Raw genomic sequence first — 25,873 nt, forward strand, 5'->3', positions numbered from 1 at the left:
GGCGCTATAACAAGCCGTTCTGAAAATGTTGGGGCAGAGGTTCATCGTTGGCATCCAGGGAGTGTGTGTGCAAAATTTGGCATCGACCGGGTTAACGGTGCCGGAGATTAGCTGTTCACAGACGGACGGACGGACGGACACACGGACGGACACACGGACGGACGGACTGAGTGCAAAACATACTCTCTCCCCATGCCTTCGGCCTGGTGGAGACAATAATAACCATTCGTACATGTTTAAGTAAATACACCGAACATAGAGTTCCACTGTCATCTCTACTGTTTGCTGTTTGCTCTAGTGTTTGCTGAATGCCACAGTCTAAGTCCACACTATTTATCCATAATGTATAAATGATAAGGGGTCAGGACAACGAGGCCTTTTCGTGGAGGGGTCAGAATGAAATTTGGACTTAAGGTCATTACACACTGGCGAATTAGCGACGCGATTTATTCGTGCGAATAATTCGCCTTTTTTTAAAACCAATTGAAGTCAATGCAAGCTTCCACATCAGTGGCGAATGTGCGAATGTGCGAAAATGCGACCGTTTTCGCTCTTTTTTTTTTCGCTCCGGTGTTCGCTCCGGTGTCGAATTTTTTATTCGCGTCGCTAATTCGCCAGTGTGTAATGACCTTAAGACTGTTTTTCGTCTGTGGTACTACAATACAAGAAGTCTGGACCAAATCACATCAAATGGCTGTTAGTGCATATCACAGTCCTTGTAATGAAAAAGGTGTTTGAAACTGGTTTAGAGCACGTAAACCAAGGACGATAAGTGAACAGCAGCTGCCTTGCACAGACCTGGTCAGAGGAACATGCGTTGCTAGGGAACAGATTGGGTCCACGTTTATTTCCTGCTATCCTGCACTGATATTCTCAAACACTGCAACAGGAAATCAACTTGAAGCCATTTAGAATGTCAAGCTCTATACTTGAGAAAAATGAATGAAAATGAAAATGATTTACCAATCCTTTCTGTTTCTGAGCAAGAACCAGTGGCGTCGCTACGTATACGCGCAATACGCACTGCGAGTAGGGCAACACACCGAGGGGGGCAACACAATGTGCAGAAAAAGTGCCAAACTGACCCTTATAACAATTTTCTCTGCGGCTCCGCCGTGTAATAATGAGTGGCCGTGTGTACGTCCTCGCAAACAGCGGGAGGGGGGAGCAGCGCAAATATCCTACGAGTAGGGCAACCAAATGGTCAGTGACGTACGTCCCTGGCAAGAACCGTAGTTTTTTTTTTTAAAGTTTTCGTCGCCTGCGTTCCTACCATAATAATAAAGTTCCCGAACCGGGCAGGGTTCGGGAAGGAATTTTGGGATTATCGTTAAATTGAATACCGCTATATGAGCTATTGATAGTTTTGACACTTTAACTGCAGCCCGAGATAAACGTTAAGTAAGTTCCCAAACTTCCCATCTGTGGAAACTTCAGTTCACCCGAGCCGTGTTTAAGATTATAGCAGCCTCCCCTGAGAAAGATCACATTAACTGATTGCAAGCATGTCTATAATGGGAGAGCTGCAGCCAATCACAGGTATGCTAAATATAAAGATAAACTACACCTATATGTCTACCTCAGCGGAGCGTCGGAATCACACGTCAGCATATCCAGAATTGCCAGAGAAAAAAGGTGATTTAATACTCCAGTTGGCTATAAGTAAGGTATACTTTTTTCCCATTTTGTTTTGTTGTGTTTGTCTTTTTTGAGAGTTTTTGAAATCTATAGACTTTTAATGTTTGTTTAGGGTAGCATATGATGTATTTTTTCCCCAGACAAGTCTATGTTTGTTTATAGTGTAGTTATGATGTGATTTTTGGCCAGCCAATAAATATATGGACTATAATGTTTGTCTATCTCTGTAAACGACCAGACGTCATCTCGCTGATATGATATGGTATTGTAATACATTTCATTTTTCACAGATATGAGAACATTACATCGACACGTTTTCAATTATGTTCTTCTTTTCCAATCTGGTTCCTGACCAACAATCGGTTATTTGCATTTTTTCATCATGGTTCCTTGAACAGCGTTTTAAGCCCTGCATGCTGTCTCTCCTGGCTCAGTAGTTGGAGATGTACCGAAGCCAGGAGGAGGAGGAGGAGGAGGAGGAGGTGGAATATTATCAACCAGTGTTTTATGTGTCTTTGTGCAACTGCACAACTTGGAACACACGTTCTCTTCAAAAGCTTAACACAACCCAGCAGGATCTAATTTCCATTCCGTCTGGTCGGGAAGAAGGGCTAATTTGACGACAACCACGTTCTGCAACAATAGGCCATTATTATTCAAGGGGAGATGTTTTCAGTCTTGCATGTAGTTTGAATGTAATCTTACCCAATGGGAGGCTGATCCCTCGCTTTTCTACTTTTCACTGTGGATCAGTAAATTGGACAGAAGGAATCAGCTATTCATACATTCATAGTCAGGTAAATGTTTGCATTTCAAACGCTGAAGTATGTGGACACAATAATGCAAAAACGCAAACATTCTCGTATGAATGCATGTGAGAAAACAATTCTCAGTTTTTTTCCACAAGCAGAAGACCGTTTATGTTTGCTACTGCCTTTACGCTTGGACTGTATACGGTAACTTTATTTTAGCATTTAAGTAAGTTAGGTTTAATTGTGTTTAAACGTCTTACAGGGAGCAGGGTGTTGGCTGATTTCAGCAGACCCGAGTCAAAAGAATTAGACTTTGTCGTGACTGAACACCCATTGGACGTCAGATGCGGCAGCTTCCCTGCTCACTCATGGCACGTTATACTGTAGGTGCTGAAGCGCGTGGAATGCGACGTGTGGGTCAGGTTCAACAACCATATACTTGCAACAAACCATATACTTGAGAAAGACCGACACGGGACGAAACGTTGTATGTCCCGCCTGCTGTGTTTGTGAATAAATGTATCTGGAGCATTAAAAAGTGAGTTGCGAGTAGAGATGTCCCGATACTGTATCGGTATCGGGAAAAGTATCGGATTGGCCTATATTTTGTCATATCGGGTCATATCGGTATCGGTGAATATGCCAGTCTAACCACAGATCCGACACAGGGGTAAGGGGTTGACACTATGGCAGGTAAATAGAATGTTGGGACATGTGGAGTTTGCTTTGGAATTGCCCAAACTGCAAGTGCACATTTGAGTGAGGAGTCTGCTATAAACACAACAGGAGATATATAGCTAGATAGCTATAAACACAACATGAGATCACGACACTGGTATCGGTATCGGTATCGCCTGACACAGAAATGGAGGTATCGGGATCGGATCGGAAGCGAAAAAAGTGTATCGGGACATCCCTAGTTGCGAGCCCTTGCTTTTGTTTATCATATCTGTTAGTTTAACAGTTTGACTCAGCACCAAGACCGGAGGATGTGCGTTATATATCATCTTATCCTGAAGGTTCAACAACCGGCCAATAGGACAGAATCGCCAAGCGTCAACCCCACCTGCAAGACATTTTGCTTGTATAGTTGTCCTTCAGTCAGCCAGCGACGGTTTCAAATTGCACTTTATGCACAGATGCATACTCTTTTCATGTTGCGTGCGTGCACATTACATGTGCATTCCCTCACTTCTAAAAATAGCACTACGCTCCAGTCAAATGAACTATTCACACGCGGGAAACCAACACTATAGGGAGCATGCACGGGACATGGATGCCTCTGACGGATCGTCGACTTGCGTTTCAGATATGCGTCGACTATGACGCCTCTGACGCAGTAGACTGACGCAGTAGTCTGACGGTATAGACTACATCACATTCCCCACATGCATTCAGGGGGAGAAACAGAACCTCAGTCGTGACATGCTTTTTTAATATATTTTGTTTTTTGATCTTGTTTCCTTATGGCTACACCTATACATAAATACAACATGAGCTGGCAAACCAGTTCACAGAGTGACTCACAAATACAAGCCCTACAATACAAAGGGCTCAATGCACTGTATAGGAATACAAAGCTATCTCTGCCAGAAGTCATGTGTATAGACCCGTTTCTGGCCCCTGCAGCCACAGTGTAACGGGGGTTAGGTGGTGCATTGAATACAGCCTCTGTAATATTGCCCTGGCCTAATTACCTAGCTGTGCAGTAGGGGTGGGACGATATGGGTTCCTCACGATACGATATATATCGCGATATTAGGCCCTCGATAACATCACGATATTCGATATATTGCGATATTTGCGATATATCGATATATTGTATGAAATTTCATCAACGATATATCACGATATCTGCAACTACAAAATACTTGGAACTGAAAAAATGCAGCATTTTGTATTCCCACAAAGCTGTTTGGAGACTTTGGACAAATCACCATCCAGTAATTCAGTACTTCTGGTTGCTGTGGAATCTGAGTGGGATTTGCTTTATTTTAGCTGTCATTTCCTCCTTTTCTAAACATGTTGTTCATCACTTCATTATGAACAACATTTCAAATTTAAAAAAAAAAAAAAAAAAAAAAAAAAAAAAAAACGTTTTTTCGTATTTTAATAATCAATATTGATTATTTATCGCGGGAGGACGTATCGATATATATCGCCATATCGATATTTCAGCACACCCCTACTGTGCAGCAGGTGCACCTGCGAGTTGTCAGGGGCAGTTCTGCCTCCCTCCACCCACAGAGGTAACATGAAGGGTGGGCAGTCAAACATTCCAAAACATTCTCTACAACCAACCAACAACCAACATGTCCTATAGGCTGCCAAAGACAAACACAAGTATTGCACCTACAGTATTAGCCTATAGAGCGTTGCAGTCCCGCCCCCTTTCATGACCACGCCAGGCCCAGGAAATTAATCCCAATGTATTTTTCCCATAGACATTTCAAAACGTATTTATTTAAAGACCTTTTAAGCGTCGTACGAAGCAAACTCTTGTTGTGACAAATCATGACAACACACACAATATTTTGGACCAAACAAATAATTACAAAGAAGAAAAACAACAAAAGAAAGTGTTGTAACCTGCCGTTTTTTTTCTACTTTCTAATTCTTTGTTTGGCCCGAAAAATTGTGTTTGTTGTCATGATTTGTCATGACAAGAGTTGGCTTTGTCCGCGGCGTAAACGTCTTTAAATAAATACTTTCTGAAAAGTCTATAAGGAAAATGAACAGGGATTTATTTTCCGGGTCTCTCGGGTCAGGCCACTTCAAGAATGGAAACTGATCTGTTCCCTTCATTGACGACGACAACAACAACAAGGTGTATTAGCAGAGAGATGTGCAAAGATTTCAGGATTTTCCGTACAGAGTTGAAACATGCAGGGTTTGACACAGGCATGTTTGTACATTCTCACAGACAGTGTAACATGTTTAGATATGTCCTTTATTATGAGATCAACTATTCTGTGTGACATGGTTTCTGTAACAAGCCATGTGGTGTGATGCAAACAATGAGGTACATGCGGGTGGGTGGAAAGTAAACCCGCAACTGCATCCTATTAGCACCTGACTACATTAACGATGGTAATAACAACGGGTGTGGTTGTTAATATTAACCCATTTTGGGCGGGAACCCCTTTTGGTGTTTTAAACATTATGTTATAATTTAGCTATTGAAAAATAGCAGATCTACAAGCTCATAGCGCGCCACCGAGTGGCGCGCTACGAGCTTGTAGGTCTGCTACTTTTGAAAAATCGTGAAAATATTTATATATTATATTATATTATATTATATTATATTATATTATATTATATTATATTATATATATATATATATTATATATTATATTATATTCAGAAAACTGGAGGATTTAGAAGATTTTTTTTAAATTTCGAGGTCAGTCCTTTAATGGGTTAAAACATTAACAACATCGGCGTCCTCTGGTGCTTCACCTCCTACATGCACGCGCACACGCACGCACACACACAGATCCCGCCCGGTCCCTGTCCCACCTACCTACGCACCACTGGGTCCTCCTATAACTCCTAAGGTCTGCAGGCTTCCTAACTAGGATACAGCGACGTACTGTACATCCCTGTCCTGCACTGAATGCCAGTACAGTTTAGAGTCCCATTTTTCACATCCTCCCGGTGGTTCCTATGAAGCTCTAAATGGCTTGACCTCTTGCTGCTGTACATCACTGACCTTTCTAACCCCTCCAGGTCCCTCGGGGTCGGCTGATCTGGTACTATAGCCTGACGTCTCGCTAAATAAACTGAATCGCTCGGGGGTGACGGTGACTTTGGCCGCCACAGTGTCCCCCTCTAGACCGCGTACAGTAGAACAGCGTTGCCCTTCCCATATCAGACCTGACCTGACCGCTCGCTCCATTGAATCCTTTAACCCTGCATGCACCTTGGACCCCAGCAGACTCCTCCCTATATTCTTGTGGGGGGAACCTTTGTCAGAAAATAGCGGATCTATACAGTACAAGCTCTCAACGGTTTTGAGCTTGTAGATCGGCTATTTTTTTGGCAAAGACAAGATGGGGGGAAAAAGCAGTCCAACTATAGTTGCTGCAACTCAGGTACTATACTGTAGGTCACGACCGGGGACCACATGTGGTCCACATGGTCCCTTACGGGTCTGTAACTAGGGTTAAATAAGCACAATATCTTACAGTGTAGTTTTGGGGTTCCAGCGCAGGGGAGCAGCCAAATCTGTGTGTGATGGGATTTTATTTTTTATTTTTTACATTAACCACTTAGCCGATCTACAAGCTCACAACGACTCACGCCGTGAGGCGTTGTGAACTTGTAGATTGGCTATTTTCAGCAATTTTCAGCAAAGGGGTTTGTTTGGTGTAGAGACAAAAACAAGCAGACCTAGAGGTACACATTTTCTAACAATAGGTTGAAGTGGTTAACGCTACAGAAGCTCTACTATGCAATCTATGAAAAGGTTCAATCTGCAGCACACACCTTTACCCCCAGATTGATACCATTTATTTTAAAACTACGCGGCCTGATCTACACTGTGAAATCCTCAGTTCTAACTCTGTGAGTGTACACCATACGATTGTTTTAGTTTATTTGTGCCTTTGCGCTGCATGTCTTGTTGATTATGTCTAGGTTTTTGCATTTGTGATTTGAGACATTCCTGCTTGTTTGTAATTTGGCCAGCGAGAGTTGTTTTAAAATGTGCTTTATGAATACAATTTAGTTGACTTGCCACGCACACACACATCATGTCTCTCTCTCGCACATGCACCCTCGCGCACACGCGCGTGCACGCACGCATGCACACACACACGCACACATGCACACACACACATGCACGCACACACGCACGCGCACACGCACACACACACACACACACACACACGCACACACACACAGTATTGACAAAGAAACGGCTCAAAAATAGATTTCATGCCACAGCGCTCAGCTGAGACAGTGGCAATCCGCGCACAATACCTCAGGGACAGCAACTCTGGAGAGTCTCATGACACTCCACGACTTCAAACGAGAGACTTTAGAATGTTTGTCTGTTTAGGAAAAAAAAAAGCAGAAAAAGGCAACACACATCTATTTAAAAACCCTCCCATTTACATAACTTTTATTCAGTCTCTAATTGAAACCCAGGAGAATCATCTTCCAAACTTCCAGCTCGGAATAATTCAAGAAGAAAGGAGACAATCGGAAACAACGGAGACTCGCATACTTTGGTTTATAAAATCTAACGCTCAGGTGTGAACGACTGTTAATTAGTGTGGTTGCCCTAACAGGGCAACCAGACTATTGTAATCGTAACACTTTATTAGTGTGGTTGCCCTAACAGGGCAACCAGACTATTGTAATTGGAACACTTTATTATTTTTATTTCTAGAGTAACCCTAAATTTCAGACTACTACTCCTCCCACAGTTTTAACTGTATGCACTTGAGCCATATGTCAAATTGACCGGAAAAATCGGGAATCGATAGCTTGTACTTTGTTAAGAGAAATGTTCTATAGTTTAATTGATATGAATTTATTAGTGATTTAAATTTCCCCATTGACATGAATGGGAAAGTGCGAAAAATCACATTCAAGTATTTTTTCCTCAGAGACTGTAAGGGCTATAGTTACAAAACTTGGAGGGATAATTCGTAATACTTACTAAAATTAATTCACTTATAATGTTATCGGTCGGCCTCATGGTGGCGCTATAACAACCCACTTTACGTTTTGGCTTATAACTCTTGAACCGTAGGTTGTAAAATCAAAATTATTTTTTCCCTGGATTCCTTGGGTCATGACGCATCTCCCCATATAGGCCACGCCCATTTGCGTCATGATAGATTTTCCGCCATTTTGAGTTTTCTCCAAAACACAGTTTTTGCTCCTCCTCCTACTGATTTTGTCCTAATCACACAAAAATTGGTACACATGATCTCTGGACCTTTCCGATTAAAACACCATCGGCAGAATTCTGGTAGTGCATATCGTTCGGCCGTAATCGTCGTCCGAAGATAGTAGGAGGGGCCTATTTTATCAAAAATGCCATAAATCAAGAACGAAATGTCCAATCCATCCCAAATTTGAATCACATGTCGTGGGTGGTTGAATCAACCAAGTACCAAAAGCAATTCTATTTTCATCCATAGGGGGCGCCGCAAATGCGAGAAATGTAACCGTTTGTCACAAAAACATGATTTTTGGGGGATAAATCCCCTCCGAAATACTTACACATGATCACAGGGGTAACGTGACCTTGTAATTGGCTAGCACAATTCATATTATTATTATTATTATTATTATTATTATTATTATTATTATTATTATTATTATTATTATTATTATTATTATTATTATTATTATTATTATTAGGCTATTGTCTAGACCAGTCTAATAAAAATAAATCTCCCTGGCCTACTGTGTTATCATTATTTATGAAAAATAATCTATGCATACGTTTTTTAGGGGATAAATCCCTTCCCAATTATCACAGCCCTGACATGACATTGTAATGGACCAATATAGCAAAATTACTGCGAGGGCTCTATATCTTATCCTCCGCCAGGGGGCAGTAGCGATAGTTAGGCGTCTGGCACCCTTCAGTCACATTCTATTTACGCGTGTAGAAGAAGAGACCCCCCCCCCTTCCCAAAAAGAAGAAAGAAAGTCACACACTCATGTCAACAACGTCTATTTAAGGGTTTTTAGAAGCATTCATATTTTAATCAGGTGGCGACATGGATTTACTATTGAGCCACTAAACATGCACGCTAGGTTTATCCAGCGCGATTTGAGCCTTAAATACGAGGAAAAAGGCCTACAAAACATCTTATTCCCACTTGATCATTGATGATGATAACCCCCCAGGCAGGCAAAGCCAGTGTTTCACAAAATAATTCTGATGAATTGAACATGGTGGACCATATTGTAAACAAGTGTAATGTATGGTCTCGTCCATAGTTAAGTTTTTGGATTGAATTGTGCTTGAAATGTACTGTAATTCTGCAAACTGTTAATAAATACTTAAATCAAGCTTCCTTCGCTTCTGTGAAATGTTGTATCCTGTCTGAAGAGGATACGGAAATGGTCTTCCGTTTGACGACCTGTATGTGCACAAATAACCGGATACAGTAGGCGGGCTAATGGGGACTGTCACTCAGCCAGACGGACACGTGCAGTCTCTTGGCGTCTTCACTTCTGAGACAATCAATAAAATGGGTACAGCTGGCATGGTAATCAATTGACACTCAGGAGCTGCGTTCCAATTGGCTGAATTTTGTTGGCGTTTGAACATTTCTCTCCGTCACTCATTTCTCTCAGACACTGAGCCGACACAGAGTCACAGACGTCTTTTGGAGCGAAGTTGACTTGATCCGCAAAGTTCCCAAACTTTCTAACAACTGCAATTTCTCTGGATTATTTGTGTCATCTATTGTGTACAACTGCTATTTTTTGTATTCTTGTTTTGCTGTTTTTTGTGTGTCCTTTTCTGTGGCTTACAGGAACAAGATCGGAGGTAAGTTCCCAACAAATCATTTTCTTAATCAGTGTGTGTGTGTGTGTGTGTGTGTGTGTGTGTGTGTGTGTGTGTGTGTGTGTGTGGTTAATCCATCGTCTACAAGCCATAATCATTTTGCATGGCCGCATCAGACCTCATCCGACGTTATATACAATAAAATCCATGTAGGAGTTAGAACTTGTTGTAAAAAAGAAAGAGAGAGATAATAATTTGGACGTTGCCTCAAAATTCTCTAGGGAACTACTTTGCGCATAACAGCGGAGCATGGTTAACAGACGGTAACACATTTGAATGTCTGTCACTGTATCCCACCGTCCACGCATACTAACGCGGACCCCCCCGTGTGTGTGTCACTGTATCCCACCGTCCACGCATACTAACACGAACTCCGCGGACCCCCCCCCCCGCGTGTGTGTGTGTGTGTGTGTGTGTGTGTGTGTGTGTGTGGTTAATCCATCGTCTACACGCCATAATCATTTTGCATGGCCGCATCCCGCATCAGACCTCATCCGACGTTATATACAATAAAATCCATGTAGAAGTTAGAACTTGTTGTAAAAAAGAAGAGATAATAATTCACGCATACTAACGCGGACCCCCCCCGTGTGTGTGTGTGTCACTGTTTCCCACCGTCCACGCATACTAACGCGAACTACGTGAACTCCGCGAACCCCCCCCCCCGTGTGTGTGCGTGTGTATGTGTGTGTGTGTGTGTGTGTGTGTGTGTGTGTGTGTGTGTGCGTGCTACTGGTGGTTGTATGTGTACTAAACATGGTATGTTTAGTAGTGGTTACTAGGCTGTTCTGTGAACTGGGCATTGGTTGTATAACCCGGTGTTGGTATAGTTGTTTCTTGTTCTACTCTACTGCAGTGGTCCCCCCCCCAGGGCTCCTTGAGGGAGTTCCAGGGGGTCCCCAGCAAAATGATAGTTTGGACCAAATGGACCCTTATGGGTCTGTAACTCTGAGAGTGTACAAATGGAACCAGGGTCCATTTGGTTCCATTTTGTACAGTCGAGTTCAATTAACATTGATTTTACAATATAAATTGGGGGTCCCAGAGATAGAAATGCCATTAAATGGGGGTCGGTAGACTAATGCATGGTCCTTGAAATGAAACGGGTTGAGAATCACTGCTAGAGCCATAAAAATCTTTCTTATGGGGGTCCCTGGGCTTGGCATATATTTTCAAATGAGGTTCCATGGGCTAATTAGTGGGAGTTTGGGAACCACTGCTCTACTGGCTTCAGTTGGTTGCACTGGACACTGGTTCTATAACCAGGTGGCTTGTTAGGCTGTTCTGATATCGGTGTGATATAAGCTCATGAGCTTGTAGATCTGCTATTTTTGAAAAATCGTGAAAATGTGGTGCAAATCCTTGAATATATTCTATCAGAGCGAATGTTTTTAACTCAAATCTTTGCTTCTGGGAGGTCCCTAGAACAACATATTTTCAGATCGGGGTCGGCGGCCAATTACATTTTTTTGGGGGTCCTTGACATGAAAAAGTTTGAGAACGACTCACATGGAAACATAGGGTTTTCAGAAAACTGTTTAAATTTAGAGGGCATTTGCAGAATCATCCTCGGGTCTAAATGGGGGTAACCTGGTGTTGGTTATATAGTTTGTTGTTTCTTGTTGTAGTCTACTGCAGTGGTTCCCAAAGTGGGGTCCGGGGACCCCCAGGGGTCCTTGAGGGAGTTCCAGGGGGTCCCCAGCAAAATAGTTTGTAACCAAATGGACTCTTATGTGTCTGTAACTCTTGAGTGTACAAATGGACCCGTAACAAATGGAACCAAATGGTTACATTTGTAGAGTTAAATGAACATTGGTTTTACAATATAAATTGGGCGTCCCAAAGTGGGGTCCCGGGACCCCCAGGGGTCCTTGAGGGAGTTCCAGTGGGTCCCCAGCAAAATGATAATTTGGAACCAAATGGACTCTTATGGGTCTGTAACTCTGAGAGTATACAAATGGAACCAAATGAACCCATTAGGCTCCACTTGGATCCATTTGCAGTTAATTAACATTGTTTTCACAATAAAATTGGGGGGTCCCAGAGATAGAAATGCCATTAAATGGGGGTCGGTAGACTAATGCATGGTCCTTGAAATGAAACGGGTTGAGAATCACTGCTAGAGCCATACAAATCTTTCTTATAGTGGGAGTCCCTGGGCCTGGCATATATTTTCAAATGAGGTTCCATGGGCTAATTAGTGGGAGTTTGGGAACCACTGCTCTACTGTGTTCAGTTGGTTGCACTGGACACTGGTTCTATAACCAGGTGGCTTGTTAGGCTGTTCTGATATCAGTGTGATATTTCTTTCTATACCAAAGGTCTACGTTGTGCAAAAGGGAGCTTGTAGAGCTGCTACTTTCAGCAAATGTTCCCCTCAGAATGGGGATGCTAGCTAATTAATTATGTAAAAAACAAATATACGTATGTTGGGCTGTTCTGATATCGGTGTGATATAAGCTCATGAGCTTGTAGATCTGCTATTTTTGAAAAATCGTGAAAATGTGGTGCAAATCCTTGAATATATTCTATCAGAGCGAATGTTTTTAACTCAAATCTTTGCGTCTGGGAGGTCCCTAGAACAACATATTTTCAGATCGGGGTCGGCGGCCAATTACATTTTTTTGGGGGTCCTTGACATGAAAAAGTTTGAGAACGACTCACATGGAAACATAGGGTTTTCAGAAAACTGTTTAAATTTAGAGGGCATTTGCAGAATCATCCTCGGGTCTAAATGGGGGTAACCTGGTGTTGGTTATATAGTTTGTTGTTTCTTGTTGTAGTCTACTGCAGTGGTTCCCAAAGTGGGGTCCGGGGACCCCCAGGGGTCCTTGAGGGAGTTCCAGGGGGTCCCCAGCAAAATAGTTTGTAACCAAATGGACTCTTATGTGTCTGTAACTCTTGAGTGTACAAATGGACCCGTAACAAATGGAACCAAATGGTTACATTTGTAGAGTTAAATGAACATTGGTTTTACAATATAAATTGGGCGTCCCAAAGTGGGGTCCCGGGACCCCCAGGGGTCCTTGAGGGAGTTCCAGTGGGTCCCCAGCAAAATGATAATTTGGAACCAAATGGACTCTTATGGGTCTGTAACTCTGAGAGTATACAAATGGAACCAAATGAACCCATTAGGCTCCACTTGGATCCATTTGCAGTTAATTAACATTGTTTTCACAATAAAATTGGGGGGTCCCAGAGATAGAAATGCCATTAAATGGGGGTCGGTAGACTAATGCATGGTCCTTGAAATGAAACGGGTTGAGAATCACTGCTAGAGCCATACAAATCTTTCTTATAGTGGGAGTCCCTGGGCCTGGCATATATTTTCAAATGAGGTTCCATGGGCTAATTAGTGGGAGTTTGGGAACCACTGCTCTACTGTGTTCAGTTGGTTGCACTGGACACTGGTTCTATAACCAGGTGGCTTGTTAGGCTGTTCTGATATCAGTGTGATATTTCTTTCTATACCAAAGGTCTACGTTGTGCAAAAGGGAGCTTGTAGAGCTGCTACTTTCAGCAAATGTTCCCCTCAGAATGGGGATGCTAGCTAATTAATTATGTAAAAAACAAATATACGTATGTTGGGCTGTTCTGATATCGGTGTGATATAAGCTCATGAGCTTGTAGATCTGCTATTTTTGAAAAATCGTGAAAATGTGGTGCAAATCCTTGAATATATTCTATCAGAGCGAATGTTTTTAACTCAAATCTTTGCGTCTGGGAGGTCCCTAGAACAACATATTTTCAGATCGGGGTCGGCGGCCAATTAAATTTTTTTGGGGGTCCTTGACATGAAAAAGTTTGAGAACGACTCACATGGAAACATAGGGTTTTCAGAAAACTGTTTAAATTTAGAGGGCATTTGCAGAATCATCCTCGGGTCTAAATGGGGGTAACCTGGTGTTGGTTATATAGTTTGTTGTTTCTTGTTGTAGTCTACTGCAGTGGTTCCCAAAGTGGGGTCCGGGGACCCCCAGGGGTCCTTGAGGGAGTTCCAGGGGGTCCCCAGCAAAATAGTTTGTAACCAAATGGACTCTTATGTGTCTGTAACTCTTGAGTGTACAAATGGACCCGTAACAAATGGAACCAAATGGTTACATTTGTAGAGTTAAATGAACATTGGTTTTACAATATAAATTGGGCGTCCCAAAGTGGGGTCCCGGGACCCCCAGGGGTCCTTGAGGGAGTTCCAGTGGGTCCCCAGCAAAATGATAATTTGGAACCAAATGGACTCTTATGGGTCTGTAACTCTGAGAGTATACAAATGGAACCAAATGAACCCATTAGGCTCCACTTGGATCCATTTGCAGTTAATTAACATTGTTTTCACAATAAAATTGGGGGGTCCCAGAGATAGAAATGCCATTAAATGGGGGTCGGTAGACTAATGCATGGTCCTTGAAATGAAACGGGTTGAGAATCACTGCTAGAGCCATACAAATCTTTCTTATAGTGGGAGTCCCTGGGCCTGGCATATATTTTCAAATGAGGTTCCATGGGCTAATTAGTGGGAGTTTGGGAACCACTGCTCTACTGTGTTCAGTTGGTTGCACTGGACACTGGTTCTATAACCAGGTGGCTTGTTAGGCTGTTCTGATATCAGTGTGATATTTCTTTCTATACCAAAGGTCTACGTTGTGCAAAAGGGAGCTTGTAGAGCTGCTACTTTCAGCAAATGTTCCCCTCAGAATGGGGATGCTAGCTAATTAATTATGTAAAAAACAAATATACGTATGTTGGGCTGTTCTGATATCGGTGTGATATAAGCTCATGAGCTTGTAGATCTGCTATTTTTGAAAAATCGTGAAAATGTGTTGCAAATCCTTGAATATATTCTATCAGAGCGAATGTTTTTAACTCAAATCTTTGCTTCTGGGAGGTCCCTAGAACAACATATTTTCAGATCGGGGTCGGCGGCCAATTACATTTTTTTGGGGGTCCTTGACATGAAAAAGTTTGAGAACGACTCACATGGAAACAGGGTTTTCAGAAAACTGTTTAAATTTAGAGGGCATTTGCAGAATCATCCTCGGGTCTAAATGGGGGTAACCTGGTGTTGGTTATATAGTTTGTTGTTTCTTGTTGTAGTCTACTGCAGTGGTTCCCAAAGTGGGGTCCGGGGACCCCCAGGGGTCCTTGAGGGAGTTCCAGGGGGTCCCCAGCAAAATAGTTTGTAACCAAATGGACTCTTATGTGTCTGTAACTCTGAGAGTGTACAAATGGACCCGTAACAAATGGAACCAAATGGTTACATTTGTACACTCTCAGAGTTAAATGAACATTGATTTTACAATATAAATTGGGCGTCCCAAAGTGGGGTCCCCGGACCCCCAGGGGTCCTTGAGGGAGTTCCAGTGGGTCCCCAGCAAAATGATAATTTGGAACCAAATGGACTCTTATGGGTCTGTAACTCTGAGAGTATACAAATGGAACCAAATGAACCCATTAGGCTCCACTTGCAGTTAATTAACATTGTTTTCACAATATAAATTGGGGGTCCCAGAGATAGAAATGCCATTAAATGGGGGTTTGTAGACTAATGCATGTCAAACTGGGGGTCCTTGAAATGAAATGGGTTGAGAATCACTGCTAGGGCTGTAAAAAAAAAAAAAACAACTTCTCTTATGGAGTTATGGGGGTCCCTGGCATATATTTCCAAATGAAGGTCCGCAGGCTAATTAGTGTGAATTTGAAAGTCCTTGACATGAAAACGTTTGGAAACCACTGCTCTACTGGGTTTAGTTTGTTGAAGAACAGGACACTGGTTCTATAACCAGGTGGCTTTTTGGGCTGTTCTGATATCAGTGTGTTGTTTTTTTCAGTGGTGCAGCCACTTCATTACAGAGCTATGTGTGTGGGTGCCTGGCTGGGTGCCTGCCTGGCTGGGTGGGTGTGTCTGAGCACGAAAACAGCATGGTTGTTTTTCACCACCTGTGCGCAACCCAACACACGCACATATTAAACTGTATATATGGTGATTTCGGGTGTGACCGTACAGTACAGTAGAGGGACCCCCACACGGTAAATCTGTCACTTCTCAACCGTTTCGGACAAGGGGCGGCTCACCAGAATCGGGCCGGCACCCTGGGTCCCCCCCCGGGACCCCCACTTCACACAGGTGTGATTTTTCTATACCAGGGGTCTAGGTTGTGCAAAAGGGAGCGTGTAGATCTGCTACTTTGTAAAAAAAAATATATGTTGGGCTGTGCTGATATCGGTGTGATATTTCTTTCTATACCAGTGATCTGGGTTGTGCAAAAGGGAACTTGAAGATCTGCTACTTTCAGCAAATGTTCCCTTCAGAATGCGGATGATTAATTGTTAATGATGCAATCATGTCACCCTCCGGGGGTCCTGGAATGCAATACTGTACTCGGTACTGCAGTGCTTAAATATTTTCATGTCAAGGACCCCCAAATTGCATACAGACCCCCATTTTAAAATATATGCCAGGGAAGGCACCCCCCAAACGGGAAGGTCTTTACAGCTTGAGCAGTGGTTTTCAACCATTTCAATGTCAAGGAACTTGGGGTCTGAGGCCTAATGCATGTCAAACTAGCATGTCACACACCTAAGATAGCAGACCGAGGAGCTCACAGAGCGTCGTGGATGACGCGTGGTGTATAAATGTTTGTAAAACATTTATACTGCGCAGCAGCGCCTCGTGAAAGAGACCAGTGGGAAAGGCAGTGTTTTTGTTGAAGAAAACTATGACAGAGGAACAAAAAAAACTGTGTTGGGTTCAGTGTGGTTGAACTAAACATATGGATGCTGCTGCATACGCTGTGTTGCTTAAATTAATGCATAGTTGCGTTCTCCTCAACTGTTGCGCAGCAAAACACAAAAGGAAAAAAATCCATCGACGCATTGATTTGCGGCCTCGACTTATTTGCCAAATATGAGTCGTTTCACATACCTACTACAGATGCCTTGTGAGCTTGTACATCTGCTATGTTTGTAAAACATTTTGTATAAAAATTGCATACAGCACCATCAATGTGTGTGACATGTAAATTATATTCATGCTGTTAAGGTGTGTGTGTGTGTGTGTGTGTGTGTGTGTGTGTGTGTGTACTCAGTACTGTAGTGGTTCTTAAACCTTTTCATATCAAGGGCCCCCAAATTGATACTTATTAGCCCACAGACCAACATTTGAAAATATATGCCAGGGCAGCAACACCCATACAAGATTCGTATGGCTCAGTGATTCTCAATTATTTGAATTTCAAGGATCTGCGGTCCAATACATGTCAACCTAGTCCCAGGCCTAATAGATGTCAAACTGGCATGTATTAGGCCTTGGCTTGGACCCCCATTTAATGACATTTCTATTTCTCTGGCACCCCAATCTATATTGTAAAACCAATGTCAATTTAACTCTGTGTACAAATGAACCAAATGGACCCAGCGGCCATTTGTACGTTCTCAGATATACAGATACAAGGGACCATCTGCTTCCAGTCTATATATCTTTTAGCTGGGGATCCCCTGGAACTCCCTCAAGGACCCCTGGGGGTCTCTGGACCCCACTTTGACAAGCACTGCAGTACTGTACTCTAACATTGTTGAAGTAGGACTCATCAAATGTCCCTGGGACCCATCTAACAGACCACCCCTGAGTCCCAGGACCTATTACATTGAAAACCTATTTACAGCACTGTGAAGACCCATGTAATAATGATATACTATATGGTTATACTGTACTCTAACTGTGTGTGTGTGTGTGTGTGTGTGTGTGTGTGTGTGTGTGTGTGTGTGTGTGTGTGTGTGTGTGTGTGTGTGTGTGTGTGTGTGTGTGTGTGTGTGTGTGTGAAATACAATGTACAGTTCCAGAGAGGGAGACAGCTGTCACTGGTCACCACAGCCAGTGGTGACCCGGACTGGTCCGTCACTAGGTTTGTCACTTGCATACTTTTGTATTGTTAGCAAATGGACACTTCTTTGACATCATTCAGTTAATTGTAAAGAATCCTAAAGCAAAATTCAAATACCAAAAATCTTGGCCACTTGCTCACTCACACTCTGTCACTCCAGCATGGCAGTGTTATGGTGAAATTGATGACCTATGTGACCATCTTATGGACTTCACATAACTTACATGGAGGTCTTTAAATATGTCGCCTAAATACCGTTAAATTTAACTCTGCTAATTAACAAACCACGGTGATTGATGTTAGGACATTGACCTTATGTGACGTCTACTGACACCTCCATGCCACTACATGTTATTAGCTTTCAACACTTTAATTGCGTCCTGTGTCCACACATTTTACAAATGTTACCTTCCTACTCTTAGAAATAAATGGTAACGTTAGTTAGTGGTTGCAATACTAAATTCAGTTTGTCACTGGGGTTGCTTTTTTGTGTTATAATACCACATTGCTATTCTAATTTTGCCTATTTCAGATGAGTGTCATTGTATATCATGCTCTATTCTGTGGTTTACAGAATTACAGAACCTTCAGTAAACATTAACATATTGCTTCACTCCAATTGTACTTTTCCACTGTTATCTAAAAGACAATGAAACAAGTCAAAATGTAGTCTCTAGTCTGAACTATATATTTGTTTTACTGCTTAGGTCATCAGGTCTGAACAGCTACACCAGTGACTTCATATATAACGGTAAGAAAGTTCATTCTTGGTTAGTTAGAGACTACATATAGTAACGGTAAGTAATTTCATTCTTGGTTAGTTAGACTACATATATTTAACGGTAAGTAAGTTCATTCTTAGTTAGTTGGAAACTACATATATTTAACGGTAAGTAAGTCAATTATTGATTAGAGTTATAGACTGCATATTTACAGGTGAATTGTGATTTTTAAACACACTTATTATTTTGTCACATAACATTGTGACATCATGCCTCGTCCGAAGCAGAGATCTGCGGCTAAAAAGAAATTCTGGGCTAATAGCCCTGCTAAAGCCAACCTTTCACAATCACCAAACGGTAGCGCTTCAGTCGAGGAAGTCGATGAGAAGAAACGGGAGACAATTTCTCCACTCGTGCAGCCTTCTCCAAAAAAAGCTCGGCGTCATGAAGTTAATGAACAAGACGGCGGTGTGCATGCCATTGACCTTTCCAACAGGGACCCTGTGCATGAACCACTCGTTCAACCACCTGCTGTGATCTCTGTGCAAGCATCCAGAAGCCAGGATCATAATTTATATCCCACTTTTTCAAGGAATAAGCAGTGTACATGCATGGCTCTCACATTTCTGGCACAGCAAAATGAGGGACTTGAGTTGAGGAGGGATGATCTCAACAAGATACTGGACATGGGCGACCGTCTGTATAGAAGAACAATCAATAGACTAAAAAGACGGAACCTGTTTCAGAGCAAATTCCTGTCGATGGAGGAAACGCCTCTCGATGTGGAAACGGAACACAATCACTATTCTGTGATCAAATCGAATGTGGAGACGGGATACATGAGAGAAGCAGGAGATACTAGACGGCAGCATTGGTTGCTGAATCTTCATGCAAGACTCCAGTGTTTGTCTGCAGATGTGACACATGCACTGCTTACTGTATCGCCATACACAATTGCTGTATTTAGAGACGCGTCGGGAAGATATGGCATGTTTGACCCGCACAGCAGAAATGCTGATGGCCTACCTTTAGCTCCGTGGAAAAGAGGAACAGCAGTAATGATGACTTTCACTCACTTGGATGATCTAATTGCTAAAATTGACCATCTAACTGCCAGCGTACATTCCATACCAATTGACAGATTGCAGTTTGACTTCATGCCAGTGACATTTGTACAGACAAATGCCCCGTCACCCTCAACTAGCAGGCATGAAACAAACACTGGGCCATCAAACACCAAGCCTTCTCTGCAGTCAGGCATTTCATCATCCACACAAGTGAGGTCCACCACTTCATCTGACACTTTTCACAAACAGACCAAAAGCCAGCAACGAAAACAACTCAGGAGAAAAACCGATTCACAGAAACTAACGACTAGAAAACGCACAAACACAATTGAAGATATTAGGGCCAGGAAGAAGGAGTATATAAAGATGTACAAAGCAAAGAGGTGCATCATAGATGTAGAATTCAGGTCTAAGCAAAAAGGACACAAGAGTGCATACTTTAGAAGAAAATACAGTGTAGATCTGGATTTTAGAGGGAAGAAACAGCAGAAACAGAAGGATTATGGCAACCCTAGGTATAATACAGATGAGGCGTTCAGAGGGAAGCAGAAGGCTTTTTACAAAAGTAGGTATAATACAGATGAAGCGTTCAAAGGGAAGCGGAAGGCTTATGACAACATTAGGTACAATACAGATGAGGCGTTCAGAGCGAAGCGGAAGGCTAATAACAAAATGAGGTACAATACAGATGAGGCGTTCAAAGAAAAGGTCAGGAAACACATGAAGTTTTACATGGCCCACAAATGCAAAACAGACGCGTTTTTCAAGATGCGCCGTGACATGCGCCAAGCCTTGAAGTTAAAAAGAAGGTACATGGAGTTATGTCGAGTGCAGCTCAGATTGCGCGTTGAAGACAACAAGAGGCGCGTTGAAGCAGAAGAAAGGCGTGTTGAAAATGAAGCAAGGGAAGCTTTACAAGAAAAGCAGCTCCAAGACTGCTGTATAGCAAAGTTCCACGCAGACATAGAAGATGGACCAACATTTGTGTGCACAACGTGCCACCGGGCGCTGTTCTCTGGTCAAGTGGACCCTTGTCATCGGGAAAAGTACAAGACAAACCCTGACGTAGTTGCAGCATGCTTGACTGGAAAATATGTTCATTTCTGTGACGATGAATGCGGAGGCCCAGAAGATTGCACTGTACCCAAAGAAAGACATAGAGAGTGGATATGTAAATGCTGTCACAGAATTGTACTAGCAGGAAGAATGCCAGACATAGCTGTTGCAAACAACTTGGAGCTAGCAGCCATTCCTCCAGAGCTTTGCCAACTGAATGTTCTGGAAAGACAAATGACAGCATTAGACATCCCATTTGCCAAGATTCTCACTCTCCCTAAAGGCAAACAAGGAGCTGTACATGGTGCTGTGGTGTGTGTACCATCAAACGTGGAAAGCACCATAAACGCCTTACCCAGAAGGCTCGACTCATCTGGTTTGTACAGAGTGAAGCTGAAGCGACGTCTGCGGTACAAAGGCCATCATTTGTTTCACACTGTCAATGTGAGGAATGTAGTTTTGGCTCTGAGGAAACTCATCGAGACACACCCCGACTACAGGAACATCACAATCCGAGACGAGGACGACATCAGTGGTGAAGCTGTGGTAGACCCGCTTGAAGAACTACCCGCTTCTGAACAGACGGCCACAGACGACGGCATGGACAGTTGTGATGAGGCCGAAATGATGGAAGTGGCTGATTCTACGGAAGCTCTCGACTCATCACGGACAGTGGATCAGCATCCACCCAGTGCTGAGGATGAGCAAGATGTGCTGAGACCTGGACATGGCCTAGACAGTTGCCTGCAACCGGACGACATTGGGCAGGACATGATGACATATGGAGATGGCATATTCACCATAGCCCCAGCGGAAGGAAACAAGCCTGTCAGCTACAGCACAGTCCCTAACCTCGAAGCAAAGGCCTTCCCGACATTGTTTCCCACTGGAGAGAACACGTTTGATCGGAAGAGAAGGGTCAAACTGTCCCCAAGCAGGTACTTCAACGCGAGACTTTTCGGTGTTGACGCACGTTTTGCAAGAGACCAAACCTATCTCTTCTTTGCACAGTTTGTCTCAGAGACACACTTGGCAAAAAACACCATCTCAATCCAATTGAGAAAAGGCAAACCCAAAACCAAAGATGGTCGCCGGATCAACAACAAGATGTTGCAGAACAAGTCTGAAGTCGAGCGACTGGTCAAAAACCGCGACGCAACAAGATTCATGTCGCCAATGAGGGGGACTCCAGCTTACTGGCAGAAGACCATGTTGGATTTGTTTGCCATGGTCCGTCAGATAGGTCCACCCACCTTCTTTTTGACCATAAGTGCTGCAGAGTTCAGATGGCCGGAGGTTATAAAGGCAATCAAAGCACAGCAAGGCCAAATAGTGGACTTCGACAAGCTGGACTGGAATGACAAATGCGACATCCTCCGAAGCAATGCAGTGACGACCATGCGCATGTTTGACAAGCGAGTTAGTTCGTATTATAGAAACGTGCTGTTTGATAAGGAGGCTCTTCCAATTGGACGCGTCATCGATTGGTTCCATCGCGTGGAATATCAAGCACGAGGGTCCCCACATTTGCATTGTTTAATGTGGATAGCCGACGCCCCCGTATATGGAAAAGACTCAGACGAGAAGATTTGCGAGTTTGCAGACCGCTACATTAACTGCCAGCTGCCTGATCCGAACGAAGATCCCATACTCTACAAAATTGTCACAGAGGTTCAGATGCACAGCAGAAACCATACCAAATCGTGTAGGAAAGGTCGCAAGACATGCAGGTTTGGATTCCCAAAACCACCAGTGGACAAAACGTGGATCACAAACCCGACGCCAGTTGATCCAATTCAGGAAGAACTTGAAAAAGATTTGGATGATGGCGCAACGGCTGGAAATGATGCAGCAAATAAGAGTGCAAGAAAGGAGGCAAAGGACGGTGCAAAAGGCTTAGGCAAAAAACGGACGGCACAGACGCAAGCTTCTATGGCCAAACTCAAACCACTGTTTGATATGCTGATTGATGGCACATCAGAAGTGACTGACCTAGCGGACTTGCTGGCAAAGTGCAATTTGACTCGGGAAGAGTACAATGCCTCTCTTCAAGACATGAGGAAGACACATGTCCTCTTGATGAAGCGTGGAGTGAAGGACGGCTTTGTGAATAACTACAACCCAGTTTTGCTGAAGGCCTGGAATGCGAACATGGATATCCAGTTTGTCCTGGACCACTATGTCTGCATCTCCTACATGCTGTCCTACATATCCAAGGCCGAAAGTGAGATGGGCGAACTTCTCAAGCAAGTAGTGGTTGGAATAGACCCCACGAAAGTGAGCGAGAGAGATGCAATGAACCAACTGGTTCACTCCTATGTCAAAAACAGACAGGTTAGCGCACAGGAGGCAGTCGCCCGGACTTGCAGTTTGCATTTGAAGAAATGCTCCCGGCAAGTTATCTTCCTCCCCACGGATGACAATGCCATGAGAATGAGCCTCCCGCTCAGCACGCTGCAGAAAAGACCAGACGATTCAGAACACGTATGGATGACAGGATGTCTGGACAGATACAATGCCAGACCCAAATCCCCCGAGTTTGACAACATGTGTCTAGCTGAATTTGCATCCGACTACAGGGTTGTGTACGGTGATGAAGCTAAACAGCGGGATTGCGTAAAGCTCGCCGACAACATGGGAACCATGAGGAAGCGCAAAAAGGTTGGCTACCCCGCAGTCATCAGATATGCGAAATTTTCGGAACAGAAGGAACCCGAAAAATACTATGGCACCCTGCTTAAAGTCTACCTTCCCCATCGCTACCAAACATCGCTGAAAACCGAAACCTTCCCCTCCTACACAGAGTTCTACCACAACGCGTCTGTGAGATTACCTGGAACAGATGAGGTTTGGGGAGCCAATATAATTGTTGCTAGGAACAGGAAGAAGTTCGAGAAACACAGTGAATCGATCGAAGAAGCCATGGAGGAGTTCCTGAAGAATGGCCCTGCTGAAGACGCGTGGGCCGACATTGCAGCAGAAAATGAGCTCGATCGATTGGAATGTCTTGCCCAACAAGATGAAATTCCGCTGGATGATGAGGAACGAGACGACGTGCCAGAGTTCAGTGCTCAAGACGTGCCTAATATTACACATGTTGCTGTATCGGCCCCACAGGTGAGCCTGGATCATCTGCTCACTATGTGTCGAAACCTCAACCAGACACAAGCCTCCATCTTTCACTCTGTACGTGACTGGTGCTTGAAGAGCGTGAACGAGCAGAACCCCGACCCGTTCTTTTACTTTGTCACTGGAGGTGCTGGAACTGGCAAATCACACCTGATAAGGTGCGTCTACGGTGAGGGAACAAGAATTCTCCGTCGACTCCCCAGACTGTTTGAAGACACTGATCCATCTACGCCCACAGTGCTGCTGTCTGCGTTCACTGGAACTGCAGCATACAACATCTCAGGGAACACTCTGCACTCCCTGTTGAAGTTGCCAAGAAGCCTCAAACCCCCCTACACAGGCTTGGGAAATAGATTGGATGACATGCGAGCGAAGCTGGGGAATGCGCAGATCATCGTCATTGATGAGGTGTCGATGATTTCCAAAGACTTGTTTGCCTTCGTCCACTGGAGACTGCAAGAGATTAAAGGCAGCAAGATGCCATTCGGAGGCATGTCTGTGCTTGCAGTAGGTGACTTTCACCAGCTCCCTCCAACGTCACAAGGGAAACCGCTCTGCGTGCTCGAGGAATGCAAACCGGACCTTTTGCACGAACACTTTCAGATGATCACGTTGACGGAGATCATGCGACAGAAAGATGATGTGCCCTACGCAGAACTTCTCAATCGGCTGAGAGTCAAAGGGAAGAAGGATCCGCTGAGTGTTGCAGACAAAGATCTTCTTGCTCAGAGAGTGACTGAGCGTCACCTTTGTCCCAAGGATGTTGTGCACATCTTCGCAACCAACAAAGAAGTTGCGGCACACAACAACAAGTCCTTGTCTGAGCTCCACACCCACATCGTTGACATACCTGCAGAAGACTACAGGAGAGATGAGCGGAATCACCAGATGACTCGTCTTAACAGAGCCTGTACAGGACAGCAAAAGGACCTTCTTGACAATTTGCAAGTTGCGGAAGGCGCCCCTGTCATGATCATCAGGAACATAGATGTGGAAGATGGCCTTGTCAACGGGACATTTGGCAAGATCGATAGTGTCGAGTATCTGGTGAACCAGGACGGCACTACGGTAGCCAAGCTTTGGCTTCTGCTAGACAAGCCTGATGCCGGGCTGAAATATCGCAGAACTACACCTGGCGCTAAGCAAGTGCACATCATAAGGGTGGAGGAATACCTGAGTGACCAGAAAGTGATTCGCAGGCAATTTCCCATCAAGTTGGCATATGCTTGCACAGCTCACAAAGTCCAAGGCATGACTACGCAATCCGCCGTGGTTTCCCTGAAACGGATCTTCCAACCAGGCATGGCCTACGTTGCCCTCAGTAGGACAACGTCATTGCAAGGATTGCACATCATCGACTTTGATGAGAAGAAAATCTACGCTGATCCGGAAATCACAGCCGCCCTGGAATCCATGAAGACCGCCTCACTGGACAGTGTCATGCCACTGTTGCATTTTCGAGAGAGGATGGGCCAAGCGCAAACGCTGACGATTGTCCATCACAACACGCAAAGCTTACGGGCTCACATTCAGGACATCAGGCAACATCACGAATTTCCACTTGCAGATGTCCTGTGCTTGACAGAAACGCATCTCACTGGCTCTGTTGTGGATGACTGTCTGCAATTGGATGGGTACACCATGTTCAGCCGCAACAGACACGTGTCATACGCAAGCAACCCTGACCGTGCAGAACAGAACGGCGGAGGTGTGGCTGTGTATGTGAAGGACCATTTCCAGGCTAGTGAAAGGCGGAACATTTTCAATGTGACAAACATGGAGTTTGTGGTCGTCAAGATCGAGTCCCCTGTCAAGCTTCTGATCGCTGCGGTGTACAGACCACCACGTTACGGTGACCCGTTCCTGGACAACCTGAAGGCCCTCCTGGACGGCTTAGAAATTATGGACCACCATCCCATCGTACTCTGTGGAGATTTTAATGAAGATCTACTTCAAGGGCCCACTTTTGGTGGGCCCATAAGCAGGCTGCTAGACTCCAGAGGATATGCACAACTCATCAAGGAGGCGACCACAGACAAGAACACACTGTTGGATCACATGTACATCTCCAGACCACAGCAATGTCTACAGT

At 43.9% G+C, this 25,873-nt stretch overlaps 1 protein-coding gene and 1 long non-coding RNA gene across 2 annotated transcripts in view; one reads left to right on the plus strand and one right to left on the minus strand.

The window, feature by feature from the left end:
* Nucleotides 1–25,873, minus strand: part of fibcd1b (fibrinogen C domain containing 1b) — a gene marked incomplete at both ends in the record, with an annotated part of 343,932 nt that overhangs the window by 21,985 nt on the left and 296,074 nt on the right. The gene's annotated exons all lie outside the window — the stretch shown is intronic.
* LOC306939994 lies at nt 9,794–18,836 on the plus strand. The gene is made up of 3 exons (XR_013791959.1): nt 9,794–9,912; nt 17,761–17,828; nt 18,515–18,836. It is a non-coding gene; the product is annotated as an uncharacterized lncRNA (long non-coding RNA).

Source organism: Electrona antarctica (genome assembly GCF_951216825.1).
Source record: "Electrona antarctica genome assembly, chromosome: 16".
NCBI classification, from domain to species: Eukaryota; Metazoa; Chordata; class Actinopteri; order Myctophiformes; family Myctophidae; genus Electrona; species Electrona antarctica.